Source organism: Taudactylus pleione, unplaced genomic scaffold, assembly GCF_031769625.1.
Source record: "Taudactylus pleione unplaced genomic scaffold, aTauple2 ptg000778l, whole genome shotgun sequence".
NCBI lineage: Eukaryota > Metazoa > Chordata > Amphibia > Anura > Myobatrachidae > Taudactylus > Taudactylus pleione.
Genome location: NW_028285180.1, coordinates 841,218 through 854,991, shown reverse-complemented (window position 1 = coordinate 854,991; position 13,774 = coordinate 841,218). Strand labels below are relative to the sequence as shown.

The 13,774-nt window shown below is 43.4% G+C and overlaps 1 protein-coding gene across 1 annotated transcript in view; it reads right to left on the bottom strand.

Moving 5' to 3' along the window:
* The window catches only part of LOC148475109 (1-phosphatidylinositol 4,5-bisphosphate phosphodiesterase beta-2-like), a 322,551-nt gene that overhangs the window by 199,331 nt on the left and 109,446 nt on the right, over positions 1–13,774 (bottom strand). The gene's annotated exons all lie outside the window — the stretch shown is intronic.

The window sequence follows — 13,774 nt, the reverse complement described above, 5'->3', positions numbered from 1 at the left end:
TTTTTTTTATTTAAACACATTTTACATAAGTACACACAGAAACATGTACATATCTCATGGATATGTGCATGTTTCTGTGTTAATCTGACCTGCTCAGGATGTACTCGCTAGCCTGAAGCAGGTCTATTATTTGGGGACTTTTGGTAATCTTTTTTTTGCGAGTCTGAAACAGACACTCTATTACATTGGGCGAGTTGATTGTTTTCAATGTGAAAACATCTGGATGCGAGTTTGAGAATGGAGAGTTTTAGTAACTCTGAAAAATGCGAGTTTTAGTGAACAGACACCCTATTACATTGGAGAGTTGTGAAAAATTGCGAGTTTAGCACCAAACTCGCAATTTACCAAAACAGACTACCTATTACATTTGGCCCTAAAGATGTGAAGCTCAGATAATTCAAGTACAAATGCTAGTATATCATAGGGCAGGACAAGAAGCGTCTAAAAGTAAACTGGAAAATGTAGATGCTACACAGAAAAAGAAGTGTAACAGTAAAGATGAGTCAGTTTTAAATGTCACAGAATAAATTGTTGGTATATTGAATCAGGTGCCACAAGACATTTCATTTGCAATCAAGAATGGTTCGCTACATTGAAGTTGTGTGATCCAATAACAATTAGAGGAATAGGAGATAAAGTACTTACAGCTACAAAAGTTGGGACAGTTAGAGTGCACATGAAAATGGGGGATAAAACCAAAGTCACAAGATGTGTTATATGCACCAGATATGGGGACAAACCTCATAGGCAGGGCCGGTTCTATGGTTACGCATGGTACGCGGCCGCGTAAGGCGCCACGTAGTGAAGGGCGCCGTGGCCGCGACCATGCAGATTTCAGTGGTGCAGACTGTGTCTCTGTGACACAGTCTGCACCGCGCGTGTAGCGCTGACCGGACGGAGTTCGGTCAGCTCTACACAGTGCCAAACACACAGCCGCCGGTGCCGGCAACTGTGTGTTTGTTTCAGCAGCTGATGAGAGTCTGTCAGACTCTCATCGGCTGCTGTAGCTCCCACTGCGGGAGCCATTTTACGGCTCCCGCAGTGGGTAATGGGAGAGACGTCGTCATGACGACGTCTCTCCCATAATGCAAAGCGGCCCTGGAGAATGGTCGGGAGTAGCGGATATCGGCGGCGGGAGCAGGAGCGGGGGGTTCAGGTAAGTGTTTTTTTTTTGTTTTGTTTTTTATAATGTGTCTCTCTACTGGGGGGGGCTACAAGGGGGGATTACTACTGGGGGCACTTGAAGGGGGGATTACTACTGGGGGCACTTGAAGGGGGGGATTACTACTGGGGGCACTTGAAGGGGGGATTACTACTGGGGCACTTGAAGGGGGGATTACTACTGGGGGTACTTGAAGGGGGGATTACTACTGGGGGAACTTTGAAGGGGGATTACAGGGGGCACTAGAAGGGAGGATTACTACTGGGGCACTTGAAGGGGGATTACTACTGGGGGCACTTGAAGGGGGGGATTACTACTGGGGGCACAGGAAGGGGGATTACTACTGGGGGCACAGGAAGGGGGGGATTACTACTGGGGGCACAGGAAGGGGGTATTACTACTGGGGCACTTGAAGGGGGGATTACTACTGGGGGTACTTGAAGGGGGGATTACTACTGGGGTACTTGAAGGGGGGATTACTACTGGGGGAACTTGAAGGGGGATTACAGGGGGCACTAGAAGGGAGGATTACTACTGGGGCACTTGAAGGGAGGATTACTACTGGGGGGGACTACTACTGGGGGCACTACATGGGGGGGAAACCTCCACTGGGGGCACAACAATGGGGGGACTACTACAAGGGGGGACTACTACTGGGGGCACTGTATAAGCTTACTAATGGGGGTACAAGGGGCACTGCACACGGGGGACCACTACCGCGGGCACTGCATAGGGGGGCGCCAAAAAACCTACTCGCTTACCAAAAAATTTGGGCTAGGGCCGGCCCTGCTCATAGGCTTAAGTATCTTAGAGCAAAGGGGGTATAAAGTCCAACGTGCAAAAGGAAAGTGCATTGTATGGAACAGAAGAGGGACTGTAATAGCAACAGGTACCAGGTGACGACAACTATATGTCCTTGACACAGAGCAGTGTTATGCGATGATGGCTTCTGACTCACAATCTATGGAACTCTAGCACAGAAGATTATGTCTTAGATATGACAGTGTAAAAGTGTATATTGGAGCTCCTTCACAGACAGCATCCAGAAACTTCTAGACAGGATGGTTACAGGAATATATGTGAACAACAATGAAAGACCAAAGCTGTGTAATGGGCAAGCAAAGTCATTACCCATTTCAAAAATAAGCAAGCAAAGCTGAGACAACTCTGGAATTAGTGCATAATTACAGATGTGTGTGATTCAAAGGAAGCAAAATCGATAAGTGGATACAGACAGGGTCGGATTAACAATGGGGCTGATGGAGCTACAGCTCCAGGCCCCCAATCAAAATAGGCCCACCAACAGCTGAGCTCCTGCTATTGACAGGAAAACAATTTTTCATGCTACAGCAGCCTGCGGCCTGCCAGTGGCCATCCGAGGTCCCGCCCCCAACAGATGCGACCCGCTCCCCCCTCCTGGCCGTGTCATCAGGCAGATCAAACGCCGGCATATACTAGAGACATATGGCGGCGCAGTGGAAGGCTTTACTAGTCCTCCCTGCCCCGCATATGCAGTGATCTTCTGCACCACATGACATTGTGATGTCACAAAGATGCCGCCATGCCATCACCGCCGCACAGCGGTGTTCTGAAGGAACAGAAGCTGCAGTCTGAGGCAGCTCCGTGAAGGCGGCCCTACAGGGTGACTGATCCTGACTCCTGAGGTGAGGCATCGGTGATCGGTCCTGCTGGCTGCCTGCCTGCATGACGTTGCTTTACTGCAGGGTCCCGTTCACATTATTTATTTACAGCTCACTTGTGGTGTGGATGCTTTTTGACACAGATCTATGATGTCATCACGCTGTGCAGGATCCCACGGCAAAACAAAACCATGGACGGTCCAGTGTTGGTATTTAAAGCCTTATTCCAGCTCGCAGACTAGCAGCAGACTGTCAGTGATTGACAGTCTGCTGCCGTTTGTGGGCAGGGAGGGGTTGCGATGCCCTCCATTTGCCGAAATGGAGGCGTGTCGCCACCGTTGGGGGGGGGGGGAGATAGAAGCCAGGATCTCTGTAGGCTGACGGAAATTTCCTGGCTTCTTCCTCTCATCTGCGGCGGCCCTGCGTGACCCCATGGGTCACCTTAGCTGGCTGATGTTCCACAGAGTATCCGATGCGTAATGCAGCAGGGGGTGTGATGCCTCCTGTGCATTACCATATCAGCACAGACGGACTTTGCAATGCTTTTATAAACATTGAAATGTTGTTTCACAAATACCACAGCCTGTCTTTTTTTGCATTAAGTGCCGCTGTGACCATCTGTACTAATATATATGTGTTTGTAATTCTGTATCTATCTATCTATCTATCTATCTAATATTTATCTACTGTATTTAATGTAGAAAGAGCACACACTCACGTGCAAAAATCCAACTTTCTGTGGTGCTACATAAGAAAATCACAAACTGTATTCCAGAGCCGTGACTTCAACCATATGCACATAGAATAGAATATGAACACTCTCCTTGTAAAGTTACAAAAATAGAGGTTCATTTATTTACCACCCATAACAGCATGTCCACTGAAACCAGATTGCATATCAGTGCAATTCAAATAGAAAATCCAATAGGTAAGTCGACGTTTTAATCATCACTGTGACCATTTTTAAGACTACCAGCCATCTAGTACAACCACTTCCAACAGAATCATACATCATGAAGTATGATTCTGTTGGGAGTGTTTGTAGAATGTCCTACACGGCTTGAAGTCTCGAAAATGGTCACAGTGAAGACCAAAACTTTGACTTACCTATTGGATTTATTCTTTCATGGGTAGTATGTTTTCTGGTTCACTTTCCAAAATCTAAGTGTGTGGCTCCATGTTTATACAGCGTTCCTGCTAGGCTGTATTAGCGGGGCACTGTGCCCTGCCCGATTTCAAAATGGCAGAATACTAAAACAGCCTGCCAGGTGCCATCCTCACCAGTGGGCAGCAGTGTCCCGCAGATGAGAAAAATAGCAGTGCAGTGGTCACCGCCGGTGAATGGATGCTGGGCGCCCCATGTGGTCTTAATCCGCCACTGTGTCCATTTCCCATAAACATTGTGCCACCGTGGCCCACTACAATTAAATTATCCTGGTGGTCCAAACATACCCCAGTCTGCCAATTTTCATAATCATAACAAAATATAATTAAAGCACTTTATAAATAAAAATAGTTGCATTTAGTTAATAATCCATAGTTTGTGGGTTTTATTGCATATTATCAGTGGTCAGTTATAGAACACCCACACATCAGTAGTCACACCTCCTGCGGCAGCACACAATAGGCCCTTCATAAAGGTCAGCTCCAGGCCCATGTGGACCTTAATCTGGTACTGGATACAGATACTATACTTCATAACATTCATTGATTATTTCACCAGAATGACACACATTTGTTTCAGAAAAAAAGAGTGAAGTGATGAGCAAAATTTCAGACTAAAAGAGATGAGTAGATACTCAAACTGGTCACAAGTTGAAGGTCTTGAGGTCTGACAATGGAGGAGAAAATCTAAACAGAGATGTCATAATCTTTGTAAAGAATCATGTAATTGACATCAACAGACCATTGCCTACACGACAGAACAAAATGGTGCGAGCGTGCAAACCGATCTAGCTTGATCTATGCTGAAAGGTACCAGCCTGAACAAGTGCTTTTGTGTAGAAGCAGTATCTACAGCAGTGTATCTGAAGAATCATGCTCCCACAGTTTGCCGAAAAGATAAAACACTGATAGAGGTGGGGTCTGGAGGAATACCAAGCATCAATCATCTAAAAGTCTTTGGGTGCATTGCATATGTACATAACCCTTATGGAGAAAAGAAACAAGCTGGATTCAATCCATGAAGTGCATCATGCTTGGATATTGCCAACTGATTAAAGGATACAGACTCTGGAATACTCATTAAATCAAGAGATATTCCAAGAAGGAGCACTATTTGAAACAAAGCAGAAATTAGAGTTGCAGAACAAGTATGTGATATTGGATAGGCCAGCAACTAGAGGCATGTCTGAACCAGAAACTACCAGCCTGGACATACAACCACAGAAAATAACTTTGAATAGTGGAAAACCACCTAAAAAATATTATGAGGAGTTTGCAAATATAACATAGTGTGAACTCCAAAATATCCAAGAGACATGTCAAGTAATGACTGTTGCGAGTGGAAGTCAGGAAAAGACAAGGAGACAACATCACTCAATGACAATACATGGGTTGTAGTTGAGAGGCCAAGCCACTGTAAAACAGTCAAGAGCAAGTGAGTTTTCTGCAAAAAGATTAAAGCAAATAGAACTATCTCCCGTTACAAAGGTCACCTTGTTGCATAAATCTGGAATTGATCATGGTGAAACTTACTCTCCTGTGGCAAGGTTCAGTAAATTATTGGTCCTGATTCAGCAAGGATCGCTGATGAGATAGCGTACGTAGACGGGCAATTGTTGCGTACTGACGTGTTTCACTGTGTATATATAACAGCTTTTTCAAAGGTGAAAAAGCTGTTATATATACACAGCGAAACACGTCAGTGCCTGCCTCTGTCCAACAAGTGTCACCTATTGGACACTATAAACAAGCCTGGACCAGCTTTCCGGTTACCATTGGATCTCTATTTGGGAATATTTTGTGGCCATCCTGCGGATTCAAAACATCATATCCACACCATGGACTTCTGAGGGCTCCGAGTGCAGCATATGGAACTGTATGCCAATAGGACCATCCCTCTTTTGGTGCTAGGACTTGCTAAATATTGTTGGATTTAACACACTTTTCTCCGACTGAGACTGTCAATACTTGGTATCTACTATCCGGAGGCTTACACAGGAACAGGCAATAAATAATCTTGAATTTGTTGGAAGAGGCTAAACGCTCAATTTTCTATTGCTCATATGTTCACTGCTCAATTTTTAGTGTCATTCGTACATTTGAAAATTCCCTGATTTTATATTATTAAATGTTTAGTATATATTTCATATTTGCATATTATTGAGATTTACACATATTTGCATATTATTGAGATTTACACACAAAGCTGCTATCTTTTTTATGTGTTTATGTTGTTTGGGGTCTGACGAACCCTATTTTAAGCAGCTGCTTAGCCAAACAGACTATCCCAGCGCTTATATTTTCATTTTAAACTAACCAGTAAGCAGAGTAAGCCAATTTGCAATTAATCGCGAAAGACAGCACTAGAGAGCAGTCAAAAGAATCTTAAGATACCAAAAAGGTATATCTTCCTTGACGTTGTAATTTACCAAGTCTGGAAATTCTACACTTAAATCATTCTGCGACCTCTATTAGGAACAGATAAGGATGATGTCATTCTTATACAGGATACATATTTCTGCCGGCAGGTGCAGCAGTAAGCTGGTCAAGTTGGAAAAAAGCCACTGTAGCCCTATCTGCCACTGAAGCAGAGTATATGGCTTTAGCAGTATCAGCCAAGGAAGCATTACATTTTAATGAGGCTTTATGTGAACTAAGTCTTAGGGGTATATTTACTGAAGTGCAGGTTTTTAGAAGTGGAGCTGTTGCCCATAGCAACCAATCAGATTCTAGCAATTATCTTCTAGACGGTGCTAGATAAATAAGTAGAATCTGATTCATTGCTATGGGCAACACTCCACTTCTATAAACCAGTATTTTAGTAAATATACCCCTTATAAACAAAGAGGACACCATCATCACGAAATGTCACAATAAAGGATGTAATTGATCTGTCCTATAGCACCAAGCACCATGGACTATCCAAGCACATTGAAATCAAACAGCACTTTATTTGTTAGCTTGTGGAGATTGGATCTGTTGCTGTAGTACATTTAGTGAGAAGACTCCTGCTAATATGCACACTAAAGGGATGATGTCACAGTAAGTAATGTTCTTTCTACAGGAATGTGTACTCGAATATACCTGAAATGTAGATATGTTATTATTTGTTTTAATCCTAATCCTTCAGAATTGCTGCAAAGAAGTAATAAAATGTTTTTGTAATGTGGAGAAAGCGAGCAGCGGGAGGGGGGTGTCTGGTATATGTAGTACGCTACTTCGATGATGCTACATAAGTAAAGCATCTAGTTTACCAAGATGGCCACCGTTAGACAGTCTGCGCATGTGCAGCATCATCTTGTTTTCACTGTGTTTGAGTCTAACAGTAGAACACAGCATTGTACTCCTTAGCTCTATGGGAGACCTGCAAATACCCATTATACCCGTTATCACTGGGGACTTCAAGGACTGGAGTCCCAGGCCCAGTCAGAGAGTGGGGTCTGCTGCCACCTGCATTCCCACTGACTGCTCCCTGCTTGCGCTGTGCTGCAAATTGCAGGCTGCAATAAAGATTTTTCCTTTGGAGATGTGGCACGTGTGACGTCAGGACATGGGAGAGAACAGGACTAGAGTTGTCAGTTACTCCAGAGGCCATATTACTTAAAAGCTGTGTGACTCTGCTGTTCTGGACATGGGGCACCTGTGGTTCTGCCATTTGGGAGGAGAAGTGTTTAGTTTTTAAAGTATAGCAGGGGGGACTCATCTATTTTGTCCGTCCCGGGCCCCACAATATTTGATGGAAGCCCTGGTTATACCTGCCTACATACATGACCGGCAGATCCTATGTATGGTCAGCTCTTCTCCACTCAATCTATGCTGCCTATATGTGTGACAGTGAGTACCGCTGTACTGTATCTCTTACATTACTATAAAGCAAAGCTCCTGGTTAAGTTCTATCTGGCTGTTGTGCCTTGCACTATATTATTTCTGCTGATGTCTACTGTTTACAAACTGTGTCCACCACAATATAGTACACACATCTCAACATATAAGTCATCTGTGACACCTCTATTATCTTCTCCCATATTTGCAATATTGGTCCGAGATAACAGATGTGACCAAAGCAGATGGTCTAAATCCCAATCCTGCTCCAACCCACCTTAGACATATACCTTAGATTATCATAACTAGTATGTAGTATAACTACATGTGCAGTAAACAATACCACTAGGGCCTGTTGAAGGGTATTCTGCACCTTAGGGGCACCTCCTCCTTAATCCTCCCCTACCCCTGCTCAGAAAAAGGCAGATGAGGACAAACAGGCAGTGAGCCAATCAGGGAAGGGAGTAGGGCTATGTAGGCACTTTTGGGTGCAGAGCTATACTCCATATCCCTTGCACCTGGGAAGAAAATAATACTGTCACCATCTGCCATCGATGAGCAAGAACCATTGACCATTGGTGGCAGACCATCAATGGTTGAAAGCCATCAATGGCCGATTACAATCCCTAGTCAGTGCTGCCTATGATGCCACTGGCTTATCCATATTATTGACTAGTTGGGAATGTGAAAATAACACAGCGCAGCTGGGGTGGCATGAATCAGGACTACTCAACAAATTCCACAGGGCCAGCCGAGTTCATGAAAAAAACAAAGATTTGATCAGTCTATTGGATATAATTTTTTGGAATATAGACACAGTGTCCAAGATGTGTGCCTACTTAGCAGGTACATAGGGACTTTATTCATATTGTAAATGAAAGATCTAAGTGGTCGCAATTTCCAGTTGCAGATTCAAATCTACCAGAGCAATTCAATATTACCATTTTCTCTGCTAATATTAGCAGCGAAAGTTTACACTGTCGTGTTCCGACCTGGCAGTGTTACTGAGCATGTGTAATCTTAGGTCATGCATTTGCACTGTGAGGGCGAGAGGAGGCAGAGGGATCCCAATAGTTCCCTCTTCATAATATGGATCTCCTTCTAATAGAAAATGGTGTTACTTCCTGCATCAAGAATTACATATACAGAGTAACCACACTGCGCTATCCTGCATCAAGATCAGAAAAGTTTTTGTTTTTAGAGCTTGATGAATTGTGTAATTTTTTTGTCTAATCGATTTGCCCATTTCTGTCAAAAACAATGTCTTTGTTCAACCCTCTTGTACTGTATGTAAATGTATTAATACTATGCAGAAAGGTGGATTGGTATACGAATGTCACTTGTTCAGCCATATTGCTAATGTAACTCTATAGACAACAGCAGTTTTCAATATCAGCCAGTTTTATACTGCTTTATTTAATTCCTATTTCTGCTATACTTTATATTTCACGCTATGTTCTATAATGTTGCCAGAGAAGTCAGTGGATGTGATTTAATTTATTGTGGACATCAGTATATGTAAAGTCTCATTGAGAATGACCTGTGAATGATTGATGACAGAATATACTGTATATATATAATGCTCTGTAACGGAGCTGTTATTAATATACTGTACTGATCTATAGCATATGATTAAGTACTTTATCATCATAATGTGTATTGATGTTATGTACATATCCTCAGTGGTGCACAGTCATTAAATAGAATTTAACACACATAAAGTCATTCAGGATTCCAAATAAAGAAGAATGAGCAAGCTGATGTTCCAGGAAAGATGAAGACTAAAGGGCCTATTTATTAACATCCACCTTTTTGCCATGTTAATTAACATCTATTATCACTGTTATGCACCGGCAGGCCCGCCAAGAGCTGCGGCGGGCCGGGGTCACATGGGGCATGGCCTAATCGCGGGAGGCGTGGACACGCCCCCTTCGGGGAAAAAAAAGAAACGGTTTTCAGCGCCGCATAGCGGCACTGTGCGCTGACGAGGGGTGCGCTCTGAGCCCCCTCGGCCCGGCGCAAAGCCAGGGGGGGGGCGCGATCAGTGTCATCGCTCCCTCCACAGGCATAGGAGACTGCTGTGGCTTAGGAAGCCCGGGCCCGGGTAATTTGTACCCGCTTCCCCCCCTCTCGGCGCCCCTGTGCACCGGTATACCAGATTTATTATACAACATTTATATTATACTGGTATAGCACATACGTACAATAGGCTGTTTCATGATTAAAAGCCCCTTCCCTGTTGACCATGAACAAAGATCTCTCTTTGGATCTTCAGTGTATAGGCTACAATGGCTAGTGCTGTCTGAAGATGGTGTAGCTATCAGGGCCAAGTTCCAAAAAAACTAAGCTTTTTGGAGCTTGGTAAATTGCCCAAGGATGCATTCCCCATTGAAAAAATAGGGATTGCTTTATCTGACTGAATGCAGGAGGCATCTCTGATATCACCTGCGTGCAGCTTTTGGAAGTACTGTATGTTGGAAAAGCCCCACATAAAAAAAACGTGTTGAATAGGATGCATCTCAGATGGCTCCAGCTCAAAAATAACATTTGCTTGAGGAATATATCAGGCATAACAAGTGTAATATGTTCCACAATTGCATAGCAATATGACTAGTAGTGTTAGTAAATACTAAAGTCAAAATACACTATTTGTACAAAATATAATATTGCGTCATATACACAATAGAGATAATAGAGTCTTGATATAATATAATAATATAATATAATATATTATATAATATATATAATTATATACAAACCTATACAAATTAAAACTGCTTATTTCCATTTCTATATCCATGGTGGTGTCTGAAAGACCTTTGGACTCAACACTTGGGATTACTGTGGGCCTTCTCTCCATCAGGATGTGGAGATGATTATGCTGCATGATCAACTTCTAATACAAGGGTTGGTCTAGTGCTAATCTGCATGCTAAGATATGTACTTTTAGGATGTCCACAGAGCCGTAACTAGACTTTTTGGTGCCCTGTGCCAGAAAGAGCATTGGTGCCCCCCTGCAAGTGAGAATGATAATAAACAGAAATTTGACAGGCCCAAATAGCCCCCCCTGCCCTGCAATGCCCTGTGCGATGGCACCGGCCGCACTACCCTAGCTACAGCCCTGGATGTCCGTATTCTTGAGGCTACCACTGCCTCAGAGAGCCACCAGAAGACAGCCTGGACTACTGTGAGCTGTGAAAGGGGAAGATTTTCCAGAGGGATACAGACACATCCCACAACCTGTGACATTGCAAAACTCATATGTTGCTCTCGAAGGTCTGGAATGTACAACAAATATAGGTAATACAGAACAGGAGGATATGGGGAAAATTACATCTCCAAAAACTACTGCACTTCTATTAGGGGATTCCATTATAAGAGGAATACATCTGGGAAATCCTACTAAAGTAGAGAAAGAAGTAAGATGCTTACCTGGAGCCACAGTGCCAAGGAATAAAGAGCACATGTTAAAATCATGAAAGCAGCAAGAAAAGATGAGGAGGTGGATGTCATTGCCCACATAGGGACAAATGACTTGGCTAATGCTGAAGTCAAGGCCGCAAAATATGAATTTAGGAGGTTAGGTACTGCTGTAATGCAGGTGGCCACCACTTTTCCACTTTTTCAGCAGTACTGCCAGTACACAGAGGTGAAGACAGAACTCAATGCATCAGAAATGTCAATGTGAGGCTAAAGAAGTGGTGTAATGAGAAAAAGATTTGGATTAGACCATAGTCATGTCATCTGGAAAGACAGGGGCTTAAACAAAAGTGATGGCCTGCACCCATATTCAAGGGGAACCAGAATACTAAGTGAGCAGTTTGAATTCTTCATCAGGAACTATTTAAACTAGAAGAGAGGGGTAGTGAACGAAATAGGAATAAAACAATCTGCTCCCCCAACCAAGAGGTATTGTTTCTGCATGCAAATGGAACAGGAAGCACATCCATAGCAACAGAAGACAATGCAGATCAAAATCAAATACACATACTGTAGGCAGAGAAATGGACATAGCTAGGAATAGGAGATACACAAACAAAACTCTTAGAGCTATGTGTGCATATGCTGGGAGCGTAGCAAATAAAATCCCAGAACTAATTGCAATAATGACAAGAGATGATCTTGATATTTTGGCTAGCACGGAATCATGGTGCAATGAAAGTCATGACTGGGACATAGCCATAGTGGCCTATACTTTATTTAGGAAGGACAGAGTGGGAAGAATTGGAGGACAAGGACTAATGTATGTGAACAAAAGCATAAATAATACTTTATAACAAAGTATTGAAGAAAACTGAGACCCTTTGGGTGACCATAAAAAGGACATTCTTTGTGCTGGGGTGATCTATAGACCTATTTAGCAACAACAAAATATATAGTTTGATGGTGCACTAGGTCACAACAACTTAAAATATAACTTATTTAAAAATGAGTATAAATTATAAAATCATAACACCAATAACAGAAGGGTACAGAGTCTTTTTGAGACCATTTAATTTGTAATAGGGCTACTTATCCCAGTGAATATAGGACCTGATTCAGACCCGCTCGTGAGCGCTGAGCGCTCGCAAGCAGGTCGATGTTGGCCCAGTGCGCATGCGTATGACGGAGGCAGCTCCGCCGTGCGCATGCGCGAGACCCGGATAGCAACGGGCAAGCCGTCGCTCCGGGTCTTGCTACAAATGGGGCGTGCTGTCGATGTTGAATGACAGCACGGCCCCTTTGGTGGGCATGCCAGGGGCGTGGCTGTCCAGACGGAGGCGTTCCCATGGGAACGCCTACCGTCTGGGGCCGGCCCCACTGACATCACAAGTGATGTCAGTGGGAGTGCTCTCGTCTCTGATAGAGCCGAAAGCACTCCAGGGCTTGCGGCAACGAGACCCTACCACAAGGGTCTCGTCGCAAGCCCGATGGTCGCGATGGTCTTGACCATCTTCCTGGCCGCTCGCTATAGCTGTGGGTGGTCACTCTGTCAGAGCGTCCGGCTCTGAATCAGGGCCATAATTCATTATCAGTGTATTATTGTAATAATCCTGCCACGCATTTTAAGAATATTTTCTCACCCTACTTGCTTGAACAATATACAATATATGTAGGGTTATACTGGTGTTACGATTTAATAAATTATATTCATTTTTAAATAAGAGAATAAAAGTTATATTTTAATTTGTTGTGACCTAGTGCACCATCAAACTATGGCTCGTACTCAATTAGATGCGAAAAGTGCTGTTTGGTGAAAAGCTTTCACCGATTTGTACTTTTCACCTGGTTTCAAAGTATCGCCGTATTCTTCCAGGACATTTCGCGTACGCGGGAACACAATGCAATGTAAGAGGCGAGAAAGATTTGTCTCTCAGTAGCAGGAAAAAAGAAGTGCAACATTTTTATTTTGTGGTGCAAAGGTGGGGAAACCACTCAGAACCCTTGGGACAGCCCCCAAAGGATAACTGTGTCAAAAAAACTGAAGAACACCCCAAAAAAGTATTTTCAATTTGGGTGCGAAAAAGTAAAAAGTGGGGGGACAAGCATAAAAACTAGTGAAATATACTTTTTGGGGGTCTTGTGCAAAGACGCTAATAAGAAGCTATTGAAACAACTTCAGTACCCCAAATAGTTTTATTAGGGCTATTCGGACACATCTTAAATGATCCCCAATGTTAGTGCATCTTTTTGGGGGGTTCAGGCTGATTTCCCCAATTCTGACAGCACTTTCCGCCTGTTTTGAATTCGCCGCTTGCCGTTTTTGTGTGGTTTGGAATTGAATACGGCAAATAACAGGGGTGCGCACGATAAATGTCTGCATCCAAAACACGCGATGGCGGCGAAAAGTCGGGCAGGCGAAACTTTTCTGCGGGTGCGAGTCTAATTGAATATCTTTTGTTGTTGCTAAATACTTGTACTACTGTATATAGGGCCATATTCAATTAGACGCGAAAAGCCATTTTCCGCGAAAAAGTATCGCAGGTGACGACTTTTTGCGTGGTCA